We start from the raw sequence: 19,830 nt of genomic DNA on the forward strand, positions 1-19,830 counted from the left end.
CTTTGGCCTTAAAAAAGTAGCTCTTTGTCAATACCGAAAAATTCTCCAAATGGTGAAAAGAAAACACATGAACAGTGATTAATTGTTTGATAGATGCCATAGTTTGAAAACAGACAACACATGAAATGCAAATAATCGTTTGACAAATGTCATCATATGCCTATTTTAGAATTCAAAAAGTTACTCAAATTCCATTAAAAAGTTTTTTACTATATATTTCATTAGCTTTTAACGTTTTTTGTTGATTGTTCTTTGTATCTTAAGATCTGCATGTTTCCATCAGACATATCAGACGTTAAGTTGTAGAATCATGAAAAAATATGAATTTTAAGAATTTTTAATTGTCAGGATCGCCGAGTGGTCTAAGGCGCCAGACTCAAGGTGAGAATCCTTCCTAGTTACAGGGGTATTCTGGTCTCCGATTGGAGGCGAGGGTTTAAATCCCTCTTCTGACACTGCTTTTGCCTTAAAAAAGTTGCTCTTTGTCAATACCGAAAAATTCTCCAAATGGTGAAAAGAAAACACATGAACAGTGATTAATCGTTTGATAGATGCCATAGTTTGAGAACAGACAACACATGAAATGCGAATAATCGATCGACACATGTCATCATATGCCTAGTTTAGAATTCAAAAAGTTACTCAAATTCCATAAAAAAAAGTTTTTTACTATATCTTTCATTAGCTGTTAACGTTTTTGTTTATTTTTCTTTGTATCTTAAGATCTGCATGTTTCCATCAGACATATCAGACGTTATGTTACAGAATCATGAAAAAATATGATTTTTAAGGATATGTAATTGTCAGGATGGCTGAGTGGTCTAAGGCGCCAGACTCAAGGTGAGAATCCTTCCTAGTTACAGGGTTTTTCTGGTCTCCGATTGGAGGCGAGGGTTCAAATCCCTCTTCTGACACGGCTTTGGCCTTAAAAAAGTAGCTCTTTGTCAATACCGAAAAATTCTCCAAATGGTGAAAAGAAAACACATGAACAGTGATTAATTGTTTGATAGATGCCATAGTTTGAAAACAGACAACACATGAAATGCAAATAATCGTTTGACAAATGTCATCATATGCCTATTTTAGAATTCAAAAAGTTACTCAAATTCCATTAAAAAGTTTTTTACTATATATTTCATTAGCTTTTAACGTTTTTTGTTGATTGTTCTTTGTATCTTAAGATCTGCATGTTTCCATCAGACATATCAGACGTTAAGTTGTAGAATCATGAAAAAATATGAATTTTAAGAATTTTTAATTGTCAGGATCGCCGAGTGGTCTAAGGCGCCAGACTCAAGGTGAGAATCCTTCCTAGTTACAGGGGTATTCTGGTCTCCGATTGGAGGCGAGGGTTCAAATCCCTCTTCTGAGAAAGCTTTTGCCTTAAAAATGTAGCTCTTTGTCAATACCGAAAAATTCTCCAAATGGTGAAAAGAAAACACATGAACAGTGATTAATCGTTTGATAGATGCCATAGTTTGAGAACAGACAACACATGAAATGCGAATAATCGTTCGACACATGTCATCATATGCCTAGTTTAGAATTCAAAAAGTTACTCAAATTCCATAAAAAAAAGTTTTTTACTATATCTTTCATTAGCTTTTAACGTTTTTGTTTATTTTTCTTTGTATCTTAAGATCTGCATGTTTCCATCAGACATATCAGACGTTATGTTACAGAATCATGAAAAAATATGATTTTAAGGATATGTAATTGTCAGGATGGCAGAGTGGTCTAAGGCGCCAGACTCAAGGTGAGAATCCTTCCTAGTTACAGGGGTTTTCTGGTCTCCGATTGGAGGCGAGGGTTCAAATCCCTCTTCTGACACAGTTTTTGCATAAAAAAATAGCTCTTTGTCAATACTGAAAAATTCTCCAAATGGTGAAAGGAAAACTCATGAACAGTGATTAATCGTTTGATATATGTCATAGTTTGAGAACAGACAACACATGAAATGCGAATAATCGTTCGACACGTCATCATATGCCTAGTTTAGAATTCAAAAAGTTACTCAAATTCCATTAAAAATGTTTTTTACTATATCTTTCATTAGCTTTTAACGTTTTTTGTTTATTTTTCTTTGTATCTTAAGATCTGCATATTTCCATCAGACATATCAGACGTTATGTTACAGAATCATGAAAAAATATGAATTTTAAGGATTTTTAATTGTCAGGATGGCCGAGTGGTCTAAGGCGCCAGACTCAAGGTGAGAATCCTTCCTAGTTACAGGGGTTTTCTGGTCTCCGATTGGAGGCGAGGGTTCAAATCCCTCTTCTGACACAGTTTTTGCATAAAAAAATAGCTCTTTGTCAATACTGAAAAATTCTCCAAATGGTGAAAGGAAAACTCATGAACAGTGATTAATCGTTTGATATATGTCATAGTTTGAGAACAGACAACACATGAAATGCGAATAATCGTTCGACACGTCATCATATGCCTAGTTTAGAATTCAAAAAGTTACTCAAATTCCATAAAAAAAGTTTTTTACTATATCTTTCATTAGCTTTTAACGTTTTTTGTTGATTTTTCTTTGTATCTTAAGATCTGCATGTTTCCATCAGACATATCAGACGTTATGTTATAGAATCATGAAAAAATATGAAATTTAAGAACATTTAATTTTCAGGATGGCCGAGTGGTCTAAGGCGCCAGTCTCAAGGTGAGAATCCTTCCTAGTTACAGGGGTTTTCTGGTCTCCGATTGGAGGCAAGGGTTCAAATCCCTCTTCTGACACAGTTTTTGCATAAAAAAATAGCTCTTTGTCAATACTGAAAAATTCTCCAAATGGTGAAAAGAAAACACATGAACAGTGATTAATCGTTTGATAGATGCCATAGTTTGAGAACAGACAACACATGAAATGCGAATAATCGATCGACACATGTCATCATATGCCTAGTTTAGAATTCAAAAAGTTACTCAAATTCCATAAAAAAAAGTTTTTTACTATATCTTTCATTAGCTGTTAACGTTTTTGTTTATTTTTCTTTGTATCTTAAGATCTGCATGTTTCCATCAGACATATCAGACGTTATGTTACAGAATCATGAAAAAATATGATTTTTAAGGATATGTAATTGTCAGGATGGCTGAGTGGTCTAAGGCGCCAGACTCAAGGTGAGAATCCTTCCTAGTTACAGGGTTTTTCTGGTCTCCGATTGGAGGCGAGGGTTCAAATCCCTCTTCTGACACAGTTTTTGCATAAAAAAATAGCTCTTTGTCAATACTGAAAAATTCTCCAAATGGTGAAAGGAAAACTCATGAACAGTGATTAATCGTTTGATATATGTCATAGTTTGAGAACAGACAACACATGAAATGCGAATAATCGTTCGACACGTCATCATATGCCTAGTTTAGAATTCAAAAAGTTACTCAAATTCCATTAAAAAAATGTATTTTACTATATCTTTCATTAGCTTTTAACGTTTTTGTTGATATTTCTTTGTATCTTAAGATCTGCATGTTTCCATCAGACATATCAGACGTTATGTTACAGAATCATGAAAAAATATGAATTTTAAGAAGTTTTAATTGTCAGGATGGCCGAGTGATCTAAGGCGCCAGACTCAAGTTGAGAATCCTTCCTAGTTACAGGGGTTTTCTGGTCTCCGATTGGAGGCGAGGGTTCAAATCCCTCTTCTGACACAGTTTTTGCATAAAAAAATAGCTCTTTGTCAATACTGAAAAATTCTCCAAATGGTGAAAGGAAAACTCATGAACAGTGATTAATCGTTTGATATATGTCATAGTTTGAGAACAGACAACACATGAAATGCGAATAATCGTTCGACACGTCATCATATGCCTAGTTTAGAACTCAAAAAGTTACTCAAATTCCATAAAAAAAAGTTTTTTACTATATCTTTCATTAGCTTTTAACGTTTTTTGTTGATTTTTCTTTGTATCTTAAGATCTGCATGTTTCCATCAGACATATCAGACGTTATGTTATAGAATCATGAAAAAATATGAAATTTAAGAACATTTAATTTTCAGGATGGCCGAGTGGTCTAAGGCGCCAGTCTCAAGGTGAGAATCCTTCCTAGTTACAGGGGTTTTCTGGTCTCCGATTGGAGGCAAGGGTTCAAATCCCTCTTCTGACACAGTTTTTGCATAAAAAAATAGCTCTTTGTCAATACTGAAAAATTCTCCAAATGGTGAAAGGAAAACTCATGAACAGTGATTAATCGTTTGATATATGTCAAAGTTTGAGAACAGACAACACATGAAATGCGAAAAATTGTTCGACACATGTCCTCATATGCCTCGTTTAGAATTCAAAAAGTTACTCAAATTCCATAAAAAAAAGTTTTTTACTATATCTTTCATTAGCTTTTAACGTTTTTTGTTTAATTTACTTTGTATCTTAAGATCTGCATGTTTCCATCAGACATATCAGACGTTATGTTATAGAATCATGAAAAAATATAAAATTTAAGATGTTTTAATTGTCAGGATGGCCGAGTGGTCTAAGGCGCCAGACTCAAGGTGAGAATCCTTCCTAGTTACAGGGGTATTCTGGTCTCTGATTGGAGGCGAGGGTTCAAATCCCTCTTCTGACAAAGCTTTTGCCTTAAAAATGTAGCTCTTTGTCAATACCGAAAAATTCTCCAAATGGTGAAAGGAAAACACATGAACAGTGATTAATCGTTTGATATATGTCATAGTTTGAGAACAGACAACACATGAAATGCGAAAAATCGTTCGACACATGTCATCATATGCCTCGTTAAGAATTCAAAAAGTTACTCAAATTCCATTAAAAAAATGTTTTTTACTATATCTTTCATTAGCTTTTAACGTTTTTTGTTGATTTTTCTTTGTATCTTTAGATCTGCATGTTTCCATCAGACATATCAGACGTTATGTTATAGAATCATGAAAAAATATGAATTTTAAGAATTTTTAATTGTCAGGATGGTCGAGTGGTCTAAGGCGCCAGACTCAAGGTGAGAATCCTTCCTAGTTACAGGGTTATTATGGTCTCCGATTGGAAGCAAGGGTTCAAATCCCTCTTCTGACAAAGCTTTTGCCTTAAAAATTTAGCTCTTTGTCAATACCGAAAAATTCTCCAAATGGTGAAAAGAAAACACATGAACAGTGATTAATCGTTTAATACATGTCATAGATGGAGAACAGACAACACATGAAATGCGAATAATCGTTCGACACATGTCATCATATGCCTAGTTTGGAATTCAATAACTTACTCAAATTCAATAAAAAAATGTTTTTTACTATATCTTTCATTAGCTTTTAACGTTTTTGTTTATTTTTCTTTGTATCTTAAGATCTGCATGTTTCCATCAGACATATCAGACGTTATGTTACAGAATCATGAAAAAATATGATTTTTAAGGATATGTAATTGTCAGGATGGCCGAGTGGTCTAAGGTGCCAGACTCAAGGTGAGAATCCTTCCTAGTTACAGGGGTTTTCTGGTCTCCGATTGGAGGCGAGGGTTCAAATCCCTCTTCTGAAACAGTTTTTGCATAAAAAAATAGCTCTTTGTCAATACTGAAAAATTCTCCAAATGGTGAAAGGAAAACTCATGAACAGTGATTAATCGTTTGATAGATGCCATAGTTTGAGAATAAACAACACATGAAATGCGAATAATCGTTCGACACATGTCATCATATGCCTAGTTTAGAATTCAAAAAGTTACTCAAATTCCATAAAAAAATGTTTTTTACTATATCTTTCATGAGCTTTTAACTTTTTTTGTTTTTTATTTTCTTTGTATTTTAAGATCTGCATGTTTCCATCAGACATATCAGACGTTATGTTACAGAATCATGAAAAAATATGAATTTTAAGGACTTGTAATTGTCAGGATGGCGGAGTGGTCTAAGGTACCAGACTCAAGGTGAGAATGCTTCCAAGTTACAGGGCTATTCTTGTCTCCGATTGGAGGCGAGGGTTCAAATCCATCTTCTGACACACCTTTTGCCTTAAAAAAGTAGCTCTTTGTCAATACCGAAAAATTCTTCAAATGGTGAAAAGAAAACACATGAACAGTGATTAATCGTTTGATAGATGCCATAGTTTGAGAACAGACAACACATGTCCTTCTGTAGCTCAGTTGGTAGAGCATGGCACTTGTAACGACAGGGTAGAGGGTTCGATCCCCGGGACCACCCATACGTAGAATGTATGCACACATGACTGTAAGTCGCTTTGGATAAAAGCGTCTGCTAAATGGCATATATATGTCATGCGAATAATCGTTCGACACATGTCATCATATGCCTACTTTAGAATTCAAAAAGTTACTCAAATTCCCTAAAAAAAAAATGTTTACTATATCTTTCATGAGCTTTTAACGTTTTTTGTTTTTTATTTTTATTTGTATTTTAAGATCTGCATGTTTCCATCAGACATATCAGACGTTATGTTACAGAATTATGAAAAAATATGAATTTTAAGGATTCGTAATTGTCAGGATGGCTGAGTGGTCTAAGGCGCCAGACTCAAGGTGAGAATCCTTCCTAGTTACAGGGTTTTTCTGGTCTCCGATTGGAGGCGAGGGTTCAAATCCCTCTTCTGACACGGCTTTGGCCTTAAAAAAGTAGCTCTTTGTCAATACCGAAAAATTCTCCAAATGGTGAAAAGAAAACACATGAACAGTGATTAATTGTTTGATAGATGCCATAGTTTGAAAACAGACAACACATGAAATGCAAATAATCGTTTGACAAATGTCATCATATGCCTATTTTAGAATTCAAAAAGTTACTCAAATTCCATTAAAAAAAGTTTTTTTACTATATATTTCATTAGCTTTTAACGTTTTTTGTTGATTGTTCTTTGTATCTTAAGATCTGCATGTTTCCATCAGACATATCAGACGTTAAGTTGTAGAATCATGAAAAAATATGAATTTTAAGAATTTTTAATTGTCAGGATCGCCGAGTGGTCTAAGGCGCCAGACTCAAGGTGAGAATCCTTCCTAGTTACAGGGGTATTCTGGTCTCCGATTGGAGGCGAGGGTTCAAATCCCTCTTCTGAGAAAGCTTTTGCCTTAAAAATGTAGCTCTTTGTCAATACCGAAAAATTCTCCAAATGGTGAAAAGAAAACACATGAACAGTGATTAATCGTTTGATAGATGCCATAGTTTGAGAACAGACAACACATGAAATGCGAATAATCGATCGACACATGTCATCATATGCCTAGTTTAGAATTCAAAAAGTTACTCAAATTCCATAAAAAAAAGTTTTTTACTATATCTTTCATTAGCTGTTAACGTTTTTGTTTATTTTTCTTTGTATCTTAAGATCTGCATGTTTCCATCAGACATATCAGACGTTATGTTACAGAATCATGAAAAAATATGATTTTTAAGGATATGTAATTGTCAGGATGGCTGAGTGGTCTAAGGCGCCAGACTCAAGGTGAGAATCCTTCCTAGTTACAGGGTTTTTCTGGTCTCCGATTGGAGGCGAGGGTTCAAATCCCTCTTCTGACACAGTTTTTGCATAAAAAAATAGCTCTTTGTCAATACTGAAAAATTCTCCAAATGGTGAAAGGAAAACTCATGAACAGTGATTAATCGTTTGATATATGTCATAGTTTGAGAACAGACAACACATGAAATGCGAATAATCGTTCGACACGTCATCATATGCCTAGTTTAGAATTCAAAAAGTTACTCAAATTCCATTAAAAAAATGTTTTTTACTATATCTTTCATTAGCTTTTAACGTTTTTTGTTGATTTTTCTTTGTATCTTAAGATCTGCATATTTCCATCAGACATATCAGACGTTATGTTACAGAATCATGAAAAAATATGAATTTTAAGAAGTTTTAATTGTCAGGATGGCCGAGTGATCTAAGGCGCCAGACTCAAGTTGAGAATCCTTCCTAGTTACAGGGGTTTTCTGGTCTCCGATTGGAGGCGAGGGTTCAAATCCCTCTTCTGACACAGTTTTTGCATAAAAAAATAGCTCTTTGTCAATACTGAAAAATTCTCCAAATGGTGAAAGGAAAACTCATGAACAGTGATTAATCGTTTGATATATGTCATAGTTTGAGAACAGACAACACATGAAATGCGAATAATCGTTCGACACGTCATCATATGCCTAGTTTAGAACTCAAAAAGTTACTCAAATTCCATAAAAAAAAGTTTTTTACTATATCTTTCATTAGCTTTTAACGTTTTTTGTTGATTTTTCTTTGTATCTTAAGATCTGCATGTTTCCATCAGACATATCAGACGTTATGTTATAGAATCATGAAAAAATATGAAATTTAAGATGTTTTAATTGTCAGGATGGCCGAGTGGTCTAAGGCGCCAGACTCAAGGTGAGAATCCTTCCTAGTTACAGGGGTATTCTGGTCTCTGATTGGAGGCGAGGGTTCAAATCCCTCTTCTGACAAAGCTTTTGCCTTAAAAATGTAGCTCTTTGTCAATACCGAAAAATTCTCCAAATGGTGAAAGGAAAACACATGAACAGTGATTAATCGTTTGATATATGTCATAGTTTGAGAACAGACAACACATGAAATGCGAAAAATCGTTCGACACATGTCATCATATGCCTCGTTAAGAATTCAAAAAGTTACTCAAATTCCATTAAAAAAATGTTTTTTACTATATCTTTCATTAGCTTTTAACGTTTTTTGTTGATTTTTCTTTGTATCTTTAGATCTGCATGTTTCCATCAGACATATCAGACGTTATGTTATAGAATCATGAAAAAATATGAAATTTAAGAATTTTTAATTGTCAGGATGGTCGAGTGGTCTAAGGCGCCAGACTCAAGGTGAGAATCCTTCCTAGTTACAGGGTTATTATGGTCTCCGATTGGAAGCAAGGGTTCAAATCCCTCTTCTGACAAAGCTTTTGCCTTAAAAATTTAGCTCTTTGTCAATACCGAAAAATTCTCCAAATGGTGAAAAGAAAACACATGAACAGTGATTAATCGTTTAATACATGTCATAGATGGAGAACAGACAACACATGAAATGCGAATAATCGTTCGACACATGTCATCATATGCCTAGTTTGGAATTCAATAACTTACTCAAATTCCATAAAAAAATGTTTTTTACTATATCTTTCATTAGCTTTTAACGTTTTTGTTTATTTTTCTTTGTATCTTAAGATCTGCATGTTTCCATCAGACATATCAGACGTTATGTTACAGAATCATGAAAAAATATGATTTTTAAGGATATGTAATTGTCAGGATGGCCGAGTGGTCTAAGGCGCCAGACTCAAGGTGAGAATCCTTCCTAGTTACAGGGGTTTTCTGGTCTCCGATTGGAGGCGAGGGTTCAAATCCCTCTTCTGAAACAGTTTTTGCATAAAAAAATAGCTCTTTGTCAATACTGAAAAATTCTCCAAATGGTGAAAGGAAAACTCATGAACAGTGATTAATCGTTTGATAGATGCCATAGTTTGAGAATAAACAACACATGAAATGCGAATAATCGTTCGACACATGTCATCATATGCCTAGTTTAGAATTCAAAAAGTTACTCAAATTCCATAAAAAAATGTTTTTTACTATATCTTTCATGAGCTTTTAACTTTTTTTGTTTTTTATTTTCTTTGTATTTTAAGATCTGCATGTTTCCATCAGACATATCAGACGTTATGTTACAGAATCATGAAAAAATATGAATTTTAAGGACTTGTAATTGTCAGGATGGCGGAGTGGTCTAAGGTACCAGACTCAAGGTGAGAATGCTTCCAAGTTACAGGGCTATTCTTGTCTCCGATTGGAGGCGAGGGTTCAAATCCATCTTCTGACACACCTTTTGCCTTAAAAAAGTAGCTCTTTGTCAATACCGAAAAATTCTTCAAATGGTGAAAAGAAAACACATGAACAGTGATTAATCGTTTGATAGATGCCATAGTTTGAGAACAGACAACACATGTCCTTCTGTAGCTCAGTTGGTAGAGCATGGCACTTGTAACGACAGGGTAGAGGGTTCGATCCCCGGGACCACCCATACGTAGAATGTATGCACACATGACTGTAAGTCGCTTTGGATAAAAGCGTCTGCTAAATGGCATATATATGTCATGCGAATAATCGTTCGACACATGTCATCATATGCCTACTTTAGAATTCAAAAAGTTACTCAAATTCCCTAAAAAAAAAATGTTTACTATATCTTTCATGAGCTTTTAACGTTTTTTGTTTTTTATTTTTATTTGTATTTTAAGATCTGCATGTTTCCATCAGACATATCAGACGTTATGTTACAGAATTATGAAAAAATATGAATTTTAAGGATTCGTAATTGTCAGGATGGCCGAGTGGTCTAAGGCGCCAAACTCAAGGTGAGAATCCTTCCTAGTTACAGGGGTATTCTGGTCTCCCATTGGAGGCGAGGGTTCAAATCCCTCTTCTGACACAGATTTTGCCTTAAAAATGTAGCTCTTTGTCAATACCGAAAAATTCTCCAAATGGTGAAAAGAAAACCCATGAACAGTGATTAATCGTTAGATAGATGCCATAGTTTGAGAACAGACAACACATGAAATGCGAATAATCGTTCGACACGTCATCATATGCCTAGTTTAGAATTCAAAAAGTTACTCAAATTCCATAAAAAAATGTTTTTTACTATATCTTTCATTAGAATTTAACGTTTTTTGTTGATTTTTCTTTGTATCTTAAGATCTGCATGTTTCCATCAGACATATCAGATGTTAAGTTATAGAATCATGAAAAAATATGAAATATAAGAAATTTAATTGTCAGGATGGCCGAGTGGTCTAAGGCGCCAGACTCAAGGTTAGAATCCTTCCTAGTTACAGGGGTATTCTGGTCTCCGATTGGAGGCGAGGGTTCAAATCCCTCTTCTGACACAACTTTTGCCTTAAAAAAGTACCTCTTTGTCAATCCCGAAAAATTCTCCAAATGGTGAAAAGAAAACACATGAACAGTGATTAATCGTTTGATAGATGTCATAGTTTGAGAACAGACAACACATGAAATGCGAATAATCGTTCGACACATGTCATCATATGCCTAGTTTAGAATTCAAAAAGTTACTCAAATTCCATAAAAAAAGTTTTTTACTATATCTTTCATTAGCTTTTAACGTTTTTTGTTTATTTTTCTTTGTATCTTAAGATCTGCATGTTTCCATCAGACATATTAGACGTTAAGTTATAGAATCATGAAAAATATGAATTTTAAGAATTTTTAATTGTCAGGATGGGTGAGTGGTCTAAGGCGCCAGACTCAAGGTGAGAATCCTTCCTAGTTATAGGGGTTTTCTGGTCTCCAATTGGAGGTGAGGGTTCAAATCCCTCTTCTGACACAGTTTTTGCATTAAAAAATAGCTCTTTGTCAATACCGAAAAATTCTTCAAATGGTGAAAAGAAAACACATGAACAGTGATTAATCGTTTGATAGATGCCATAGTTTGAGAACAGACAACACATGTCCTTCTGTAGCTCAGTTGGTAGAGCATGGCACTTGTAATGACAGGGTAGAGGGTTCGATCCCCGGGACCACCCATACGTAGAATATATGCACACATGACTGTAAGTCGCTTTGGATAAAAGCGTCTGCTAAATGGCATATATATGTCATGCGAATAATCGTTCGACACATGTCATCATATGCCTACTTTAGAATTCAAAAAGTTACTCAAATTCCCTAAAAAAAAAATTTTTACTATATCTTTCATGAGCTTTTAACGTTTTTTGTTTTTTATTTTTATTTGTATTTTAAGATCTGCATGTTTCCATCAGACATATCAGACGTTATGTTACAGAATTATGAAAAAATATGAATTTTAAGGATTCGTAATTGTCAGGATGGCCGAGTGGTCTAAGGCGCCAAACTCAAGGTGAGAATCCTTCCTGGTTACAGGGGTATTCTGGTCTCCCATTGGAGGCGAGGGTTCAAATCCCTCTTCTGACACAGCTTTTGCCTTAAAAAAGTAGCTCTTTGTCAATACCGAATAATTCTCCAAATGGTGAAAGGAAAACCCATGAACAGTGATTAATCGTTTGATAGATGCCATAGATTGAGAACAGACAACACATGAAATGCGAATAATCGTTCGACACATGTCATCATATGCCTAGTTTAGAATTCAAAAAGTTACTCAAATTCCATTAAAAAATGTTTTTTTTACTATATCTTTCATTAGCTTTTAACGTTTTTGTTTATTTTTCTTTGTATCTTAAGATCTGCATGTTTCCATCAGACATATCAGATGTTAAGTTATAGAATCATGAAAAAATATGAAATATAAGAAATTTAATTGTCAGGATGGCCGAGTGGTCTAAGGCGCCAGACTCAAGGTTAGAATCCTTCCTAGTTACAGGGGTATTCTTGTCTCCGATTGGAGGCGAGGGTTCAAATCCCTCTTCTGACACAACTTTTGCCTTAAAAAAGTACCTCTTTGTCAATCCCGAAAAATTCTCCAAATGGTGAAAAGAAAACACATGAACAGTGATTAATCGTTTGATAGATGTCATAGTTTGAGAACAGACAACACATGAAATGCGAATAATCGTTCGACACATGTCATCATATGCCTAGTTTAGAATTCAAAAAGTTACTCAAATTCCATAAAAAAAGTTTTTTACTATATCTTTCATTAGCTTTTAACGTTTTTTGTTTATTTTTCTTTGTATCTTAAGATCTGCATGTTTCCATCAGACATATTAGACGTTAAGTTATAGAATCATGAAAAAATATGAATTTTAAGAATTTTTAATTGTCAGGATGGGTGAGTGGTCTAAGGCGCCAGACTCAAGGTGAGAATCCTTCCTAGTTATAGGGGTTTTCTGGTCTCCAATTGGAGGTGAGGGTTCAAATCCCTCTTCTGACACAGTTTTTGCATTAAAAAATAGCTCTTTGTCAATACCGAAAAATTCTTCAAATGGTGAAAAGAAAACACATGAACAGTGATTAATCGTTTGATAGATGCCATAGTTTGAGAACAGACAACACATGTCCTTCTGTAGCTCAGTTGGTAGAGCATGGCACTTGTAATGACAGGGTAGAGGGTTCGATCCCCGGGACCACCCATACGTAGAATATATGCACACATGACTGTAAGTCGCTTTGGATAAAAGCGTCTGCTAAATGGCATATATATGTCATGCGAATAATCGTTCGACACATGTCATCATATGCCTACTTTAGAATTCAAAAAGTTACTCAAATTCCTAAAAAAAAAAATTTTTACTATATCTTTCATGAGCTTTTAACGTTTTTTGTTTTTTATTTTTATTTGTATTTTAAGATCTGCATGTTTCCATCAGACATATCAGACGTTATGTTACAGAATTATGAAAAAATATGAATTTTAAGGATTCGTAATTGTCAGGATGGCCGAGTGGTCTAAGGCGCCAAACTCAAGGTGAGAATCCTTCCTGGTTACAGGGGTATTCTGGTCTCCCATTGGAGGCGAGGGTTCAAATCCCTCTTCTGACACAGCTTTTGCCTTAAAAAAGTAGCTCTTTGTCAATACCGAATAATTCTCCAAATGGTGAAAGGAAAACCCATGAACAGTGATTAATCGTTTGATAGATGCCATAGATTGAGAACAGACAACACATGAAATGCGAATAATCGTTCGACACATGTCATCATATGCCTAGTTTAGAATTCAAAAAGTTACTCAAATTCCATTAAAAAATGTTTTTTTTACTATATCTTTCATTAGCTTTTAACGTTTTTGTTTATTTTTCTTTGTATCTTAAGATCTGCATGTTTCCATCAGACATATCAGACGTTAAGTTATAGAATCATGAAAAAAATATGAATCTTAAGGTTTTGTAATTGTCAGGATGGCCGAGTGGTCTAAGGTGCCAGACTCAAGGTGAGAATCCTTCCTAGTTACAGGGGTATTCTGGTCTCCGATTGGAGGTGAGGGTTCAAATCCCTCTTCTGACACAGCTTTTGCCTTAAAAATGTAGCTCTTTGTCAATACCGAAAAATTCTCCAAATGGTGAAAAGAAAACCCATGAACAGTGATTAATCGTTTGATAGATGCCATAGTTTGAGAACAGACAACACATGAAATGCGAATAATCGTTCGACACGTCATCATATGCCTAGTTTAGAATTCAAAAAGTTACTCAAATTCCATAAAAAAAGTTTTTTACTATATCTTTCATTAGCTTTTAACGTTTTTTGTTTATTTTTCTTTGTATCTTAAGATCTGCATGTTTCCATCAGACATATCAGACGTTAAGTTATAGAATCATGAAAAAATATGAATTTTAAGGATTTGTAATTGTCAGGATGGCCGAGTGGTCTAAGGCGCCAGACTCAAGGTGAGAGTCCTTCCTACTTACAGGGGTTTTCTGGTCTCCAATTGGAGGCGAGGGTTCAAATCCCTCTTCTGACACAATTTTTGCATTAAAAAATAGCTCTTTGTCAATACTGAAAAATTCTCCAAAAGGTGAAAGGAAAACTCATGAACAGTGATTAATCGTTTGATATATGTCATAGTTTGAGAACAGACAACACATGAAATGCGAAAAATCGTTCGACACATGTCATCATATGCCTCGTTTAGAATTCAAAAAGTTACTCAAATTCCATACAAAAATGTTTTTTACTATATCTTTCATTAGCTTTTAACGTTTTTTGTTTATTTTTCTTTGTATCTTAAGATCTGCATGTTTCCATCAGACATATCAGATGTTATGTTACAGAATCATGAAAAAATATGAATTTTAAGAATTTTTAATTGTCAGGATGGCCGAGTGGTCTAAGGCGCCAGACTCAAGGTGAGAATCCTTCCTAGTTACAGGGGTATTCTGGTCTCCGATTGGATGCTAGGGATCAAATTCCTCTTCTGGCACAGTTTTTGCCTTAAAAAAGTAGCTCTTTGTCAATAACGAAGAATTCTCCAAATGGTGAAAGGAAAACTCATGAACAGTGATTAATCGTTTGATATATGTCATAGTTTGAGGACAGACAACACGTGAAATGCGAATAATCGTTCGACACATGTCATCATATGCCTAGTTTAGAATTCAAAAAGTTACTCAAATTCCATACAAAAATGTTTTTTACTATATCTTTCATTAGCTTTTAACGTTTTTTGTTTATTTTTCTTTGTATCTTAAGATCTGCATGTTTCCATCAGACATATCAGACGTTATGTTACAGAATCATGAAAAAATATGAATTTTAAGGATTTGTAATTGTCAGGATGGCAGAGTGGTCTAAGGCGCCAGACTCAAGGTGAGAATCCTTCCTAGTTACAGGGGTATTCTCGTCTCAGATTGGAGGCTAGGGTTCAAATTCCTCTTCTCGCACAGTTTTTGCCTTTAAAAAGTAGCTCTTTGTCAATACCGAAAAATTCTCCAAATGGTGAAAAGAAAACACATGAACAGTGATAAATCGTTTGATAGATGCCATAGTTTGAGAACAAACAACACATGAAATGCGAATAATCGTTCGACACATGTCATCATATGCCTAGTTCAGAATTCAAAAAGTTACTCAAATTTCATTAAAAAAATTGTTTTACTATATCTTTCATGAGCTTTTAACGTTTTTTGTTTTTTATTTTTCTTTGTATCTGAAGATCTGCATGTTTCCATCAGACTTATCAGACGTTATGTTACAGAATCATAAAAAAATATGAATTTTAAGAATTTGTAATTGTCAGGATGGCCGAGTGGTCTAAAGCGCCAGACTCAAGTTGAGAATCCTTCCTAGTTACAGGGGTATTTTGGTCTCCGATTGGATGCTAGGGATCAAATTCCTCTTCTGGCACAGTTTTTGCCTTAAAAAAGTAGCTCTTTGTCAATACCGAAGAATTCTCCAAATGGTGAAAGGAAAACTCATGAACAGTGATTAATCGTTTGATATATGTCATAGTTTGAGGACAGACAAGACATGAAATGCGAATAATCGTTCGACACATGTCATCATATGCCTAGTTTAGAATTCAAAAAGTTACTCAAATTCCATACAAAAATGTTTTTTACTATATCTTTCATTAGCTTTTAACGTTTTTTGTTTATTTTTCTTTGTATCTTAAGATCTGCATGTTTCCATCAGACATATCAGACGTTATGTTACAGAATCATGAAAAAATATGAATTTTAAGGATTTGTAATTGTCAGGATGGCCGAGTGGTCTAAGGCGCCAGACTCAAGGTGAGAATCCTTCCTATTTACAGGGGTTTTCTCGTCTCAGATTGGAGGCTAGGGTTCAAATTCCTCTTCTCGCACAGTTTTTGCCTTTAAAAAGTAGCTCTTTGTCAATACCGAAAAATTCTCCAAATGGTGAAAAGAAAACACATGAACAGTGATAAATCGTTTGATAGATGCCATAGTTTGAGAACAAACAACACATGAAATGCGAATAATCGTTCGACACATGTCATCATATGCCTAGTTTAGAATTCAAAAAGTTACTCAAATTCCATAAAAAAAAATTTTTTACTATATCTTTCATGAGCTTTTAACATTTTTTGTTTTTTATTTTTCTTTGTATTTTAAGATCTGCATGTTTCCATCAGACATATCATACGTTATGTTACAGAATTATGAAAAAATATGAATTTTAAGGATTTGTAATTGTCAGGATGGCCGAGTGGTCTAAAGCGCCAGACTCAAGTTGAGAATCCTTCCTAGTTACAGGGGTATTTTGGTCTCCGATTGGATGCTAGGGATCAAATTCCTCTTCTGGCACAGTTTTTGCCTTAAAAAGTAGCTCTTTGTCAATACCGAAGAATTCTCCAAATGGTGAAAGGAAAACTCATGAACAGTGATTAATCGTTTGATATATGTCATAGTTTGAGGACAGACAAGACATGAAATGCGAATAATCGTTCGACACATGTCATCATATGCCTAGTTTAGAATTCAAAAAGTTACTCAAATTCCATACAAAAATGTTTTTTACTATATCTTTCATTAGCTTTTAACGTTTTTTGTTTATTTTTCTTTGTATCTTAAGATCTGCATGTTTCCATCAGACATATCAGACGTTAAGTTATAGAATCATGAAAAAATATGAATTTTAAGGATTTGTAATTGTCAGGATGGCCGAGTGGTCTAAGGCGCCAGACTCAAGGTGAGAATCCTTCCTAGTTACAGGGGTATTCTGGTCTCCGATTGGATGCTAGGGATCAAATTCCTCTTCTGGCACAGTTTTTGCCTTAAAAAAGTAGCTCTTTGTCAATAACGAAGAATTCTCCAAATGGTGAAAGGAAAACTCATGAACAGTAATTAATCGTTTGATATATGTCATAGTTTGAGGACAGACAAGACATGAAATGCGAATAATCGTTCGACACATGTCATCATATGCCTAGTTTAGAATTCAAAAAGTTACTCAAATTCCATACAAAAATGTTTTTTACTATATCTTTCATTAGCTTTTAACGTTTTTTGTTTATTTTTCTTTGTATCTTAAGATCTGCATGTTTCCATCAGACATATCAGACGTTATGTTACAGAATCATGAAAAAATATGAATTTTAAGGATTTGTAATTGTCAGGATGGCAGAGTGGTCTAAGGCGCCAGACTCAAGGTGAGAATCCTTCCTAGTTACAGGGGTATTCTCGTCTCAGATTGGAGGCTAGGGTTCAAATTCCTCTTCTCGCACAGTTTTTGCCTTTAAAAAGTAGCTCTTTGTCAATACCGAAAAATTCTCCAAATGGTGAAAAGAAAACACATGAACAGTGATAAATCGTTTGATAGATGCCATAGTTTGAGAACAAACAACACATGAAATGCGAATAATCGTTCGACACATGTCATCATATGCCTAGTTTAGAATTCAAAAAGTTACTCAAATTTCATTAAAAAAATTGTTTTACTATATCTTTCATGAGCTTTTAACGTTTTTTGTTTTTTATTTTTCTTTGTATCTGAAGATCTGCATGTTTCCATCAGACTTATCAGACGTTATGTTACAGAATCATAAAAAAATATGAATTTTAAGAATTTGTAATTGTCAGGATGGCCGAGTGGTCTAAGGCTCCAGACTCAAGGTGAGAATCCTTCCTAGTTACAGGGGTATTCTGGTCTCTGATTGTAGGCTAGGGTTCAAATTCCTCTTCTGGCACAGTTTTTGCCTTAAAAAAGTAGCTCTTTGTCAATACCGAAAAAATTCTCCAAATGGTGAAAGGAAAACACATGAACAGTGATTAATCGTTTGATAGATGCCATAGTTTGAGAACAGACAATACATGAAATGCGAATAATCGTTCGACAAATGTCATCATATGCCTAGTTTAGAATTCAAAAAGTTACTCAAATTCCATAAAAAAATGTTTTTTACTATATCTTTCATGAGCTTTTAACGTTTTTTGTTTTTTATTTTTCTTTGTATCTGAAGATCTGCATGTTTCCATCAGACATATCAGACGTTATGTTACAGAATCATGAAAAAATATGAATTTTAAGAATTTTTAATTGTCAGGATGGTCTAAGGCGCCAGACTCAAGGTGAGAATCCTTCCTTGTTACAGGGTTATTCTGGTCTCCGATTGGAGGCGAGGGTTCAAATCCCTCTTCTGACACGGCTTTTGCCTTAAAAAAGTAGCTCTTTCTCAATACCGAAAAATTCTCCAAATGGTGAAAAGAAAACACATGAACAGTGATTAATCGTTTGATATGTCATAGTTTGAGAACAGACAACACGTGAAATGCGAATAATCGTTCGACACATGTCATCATATGCCTAGTTTAGAATTTAAAAAGTTACTCAAATTCCATTAAAAAAATTTTTTTACTATATCTTTCATGAGCTTTTAACATTTTTTGTTTTTTATTTTTCTTTGTATTTTAAGATCTGCATGTTTCCATCAGACATATCATACGTTATGTTACAGAATTATGAAAAAATATGAATTTTAAGGATTTGTAATTGTCAGGATGGCCGAGTGGTCTAAAGCGCCAGACTCAAGTTGAGAATCCTTCCTAGTTACAGGGGTATTTTGGTCTCCGATTGGATGCTAGGGATCAAATTCCTCTTCTGGCACAGTTTTTGCCTTAAAAAAGTAGCTCTTTGTCAATACCGAAGAATTCTCCAAATGGTGAAAGGAAAACTCATGAACAGTGATTAATCGTTTGATATATGTCATAGTTTGAGGACAGACAAGACATGAAATGCGAATAATCGTTCGACACATGTCATCATATGCCTAGTTTAGAATTCAAAAAGTTACTCAAATTCCATACAAAAATGTTTTTTACTATATCTTTCATTAGCTTTTAACGTTTTTTGTTTATTTTTCTTTGTATCTTAAGATCTGCATGTTTCCATCAGACATATCAGACGTTAAGTTATAGAATCATGAAAAAATATGAATTTTAAGGATTTGTAATTGTCAGGATGGCCGAGTGGTCTAAGGCGCCAGACTCAAGGTGAGAATCCTTCCTAGTTACAGGGGTATTCTGGTCTCCGATTGGATGCTAGGGATCAAATTCCTCTTCTGGCACAGTTTTTGCCTTAAAAAGTAGCTCTTTGTCAATAACGAAGAATTCTCCAAATGGTGAAAGGAAAACTCATGAACAGTGATTAATCGTTTGATATATGTCATAGTTTGAGGACAGACAAGACATGAAATGCGAATAATCGTTCGACACATGTCATCATATGCCTAGTTTAGAATTCAAAAAGTTACTCAAATTCCATACAAAAATGTTTTTTACTATATCTTTCATTAGCTTTTAACGTTTTTTGTTTATTTTTCTTTGTATCTTAAGATCTGCATGTTTCCATCAGACATATCAGACGTTATGTTACAGAATCATGAAAAAATATGAATTTTAAGGATTTGTAATTGTCAGGATGGCAGAGTGGTCTAAGGCGCCAGACTCAAGGTGAGAATCCTTCCTAGTTACAGG

General features: G+C 34.4%; 18 non-coding genes across 18 annotated transcripts; all 18 read left to right on the forward strand.

Annotated features, from left to right (window-relative positions):
- Positions 1-802: 802 nt before the first annotated feature.
- Positions 803-914, forward strand: trnal-caa. Its single transcript has 2 exons — positions 803-840; positions 869-914. It is a non-coding gene; the product is annotated as a tRNA-Leu (tRNA).
- An 804-nt stretch (positions 915-1,718) lies between these two features.
- Positions 1,719-1,830, forward strand: trnal-caa. Its single transcript has 2 exons — positions 1,719-1,756; positions 1,785-1,830. It is a non-coding gene; the product is annotated as a tRNA-Leu (tRNA).
- Positions 1,831-2,174: 344 nt separating this feature from the next.
- trnal-caa lies at positions 2,175-2,286 on the forward strand. The gene is made up of 2 exons: positions 2,175-2,212; positions 2,241-2,286. It is a non-coding gene; the product is annotated as a tRNA-Leu (tRNA).
- Positions 2,287-3,088: 802 nt separating this feature from the next.
- On the forward strand, positions 3,089-3,200 carry trnal-caa. The gene is made up of 2 exons: positions 3,089-3,126; positions 3,155-3,200. It is a non-coding gene; the product is annotated as a tRNA-Leu (tRNA).
- A 345-nt stretch (positions 3,201-3,545) lies between these two features.
- trnal-caa lies at positions 3,546-3,657 on the forward strand. The gene is made up of 2 exons: positions 3,546-3,583; positions 3,612-3,657. It is a non-coding gene; the product is annotated as a tRNA-Leu (tRNA).
- An 804-nt stretch (positions 3,658-4,461) lies between these two features.
- On the forward strand, positions 4,462-4,573 carry trnal-caa. Its single transcript has 2 exons — positions 4,462-4,499; positions 4,528-4,573. It is a non-coding gene; the product is annotated as a tRNA-Leu (tRNA).
- Positions 4,574-6,451: 1,878 nt separating this feature from the next.
- On the forward strand, positions 6,452-6,563 carry trnal-caa. Its single transcript has 2 exons — positions 6,452-6,489; positions 6,518-6,563. It is a non-coding gene; the product is annotated as a tRNA-Leu (tRNA).
- Positions 6,564-7,371: 808 nt separating this feature from the next.
- Positions 7,372-7,483, forward strand: trnal-caa. The gene is made up of 2 exons: positions 7,372-7,409; positions 7,438-7,483. It is a non-coding gene; the product is annotated as a tRNA-Leu (tRNA).
- Positions 7,484-7,829: 346 nt separating this feature from the next.
- Positions 7,830-7,941, forward strand: trnal-caa. The gene is made up of 2 exons: positions 7,830-7,867; positions 7,896-7,941. It is a non-coding gene; the product is annotated as a tRNA-Leu (tRNA).
- Positions 7,942-8,286: 345 nt separating this feature from the next.
- trnal-caa lies at positions 8,287-8,398 on the forward strand. Its single transcript has 2 exons — positions 8,287-8,324; positions 8,353-8,398. It is a non-coding gene; the product is annotated as a tRNA-Leu (tRNA).
- An 808-nt stretch (positions 8,399-9,206) lies between these two features.
- Positions 9,207-9,320, forward strand: trnal-caa. Its single transcript has 2 exons — positions 9,207-9,244; positions 9,273-9,320. It is a non-coding gene; the product is annotated as a tRNA-Leu (tRNA).
- Positions 9,321-10,276: 956 nt separating this feature from the next.
- trnal-caa lies at positions 10,277-10,388 on the forward strand. Its single transcript has 2 exons — positions 10,277-10,314; positions 10,343-10,388. It is a non-coding gene; the product is annotated as a tRNA-Leu (tRNA).
- A 345-nt stretch (positions 10,389-10,733) lies between these two features.
- trnal-caa lies at positions 10,734-10,845 on the forward strand. The gene is made up of 2 exons: positions 10,734-10,771; positions 10,800-10,845. It is a non-coding gene; the product is annotated as a tRNA-Leu (tRNA).
- Positions 10,846-11,799: 954 nt separating this feature from the next.
- On the forward strand, positions 11,800-11,911 carry trnal-caa. The gene is made up of 2 exons: positions 11,800-11,837; positions 11,866-11,911. It is a non-coding gene; the product is annotated as a tRNA-Leu (tRNA).
- Positions 11,912-12,259: 348 nt separating this feature from the next.
- Positions 12,260-12,371, forward strand: trnal-caa. The gene is made up of 2 exons: positions 12,260-12,297; positions 12,326-12,371. It is a non-coding gene; the product is annotated as a tRNA-Leu (tRNA).
- Positions 12,372-13,326: 955 nt separating this feature from the next.
- On the forward strand, positions 13,327-13,438 carry trnal-caa. Its single transcript has 2 exons — positions 13,327-13,364; positions 13,393-13,438. It is a non-coding gene; the product is annotated as a tRNA-Leu (tRNA).
- Positions 13,439-13,788: 350 nt separating this feature from the next.
- trnal-caa lies at positions 13,789-13,900 on the forward strand. Its single transcript has 2 exons — positions 13,789-13,826; positions 13,855-13,900. It is a non-coding gene; the product is annotated as a tRNA-Leu (tRNA).
- A 345-nt stretch (positions 13,901-14,245) lies between these two features.
- trnal-caa lies at positions 14,246-14,357 on the forward strand. Its single transcript has 2 exons — positions 14,246-14,283; positions 14,312-14,357. It is a non-coding gene; the product is annotated as a tRNA-Leu (tRNA).
- The last annotated feature ends 5,473 nt before the right edge of the window (positions 14,358-19,830 follow it).

Source organism: Oncorhynchus gorbuscha, linkage group LG05, assembly GCF_021184085.1.
Source record: "Oncorhynchus gorbuscha isolate QuinsamMale2020 ecotype Even-year linkage group LG05, OgorEven_v1.0, whole genome shotgun sequence".
NCBI lineage: Eukaryota > Metazoa > Chordata > Actinopteri > Salmoniformes > Salmonidae > Oncorhynchus > Oncorhynchus gorbuscha.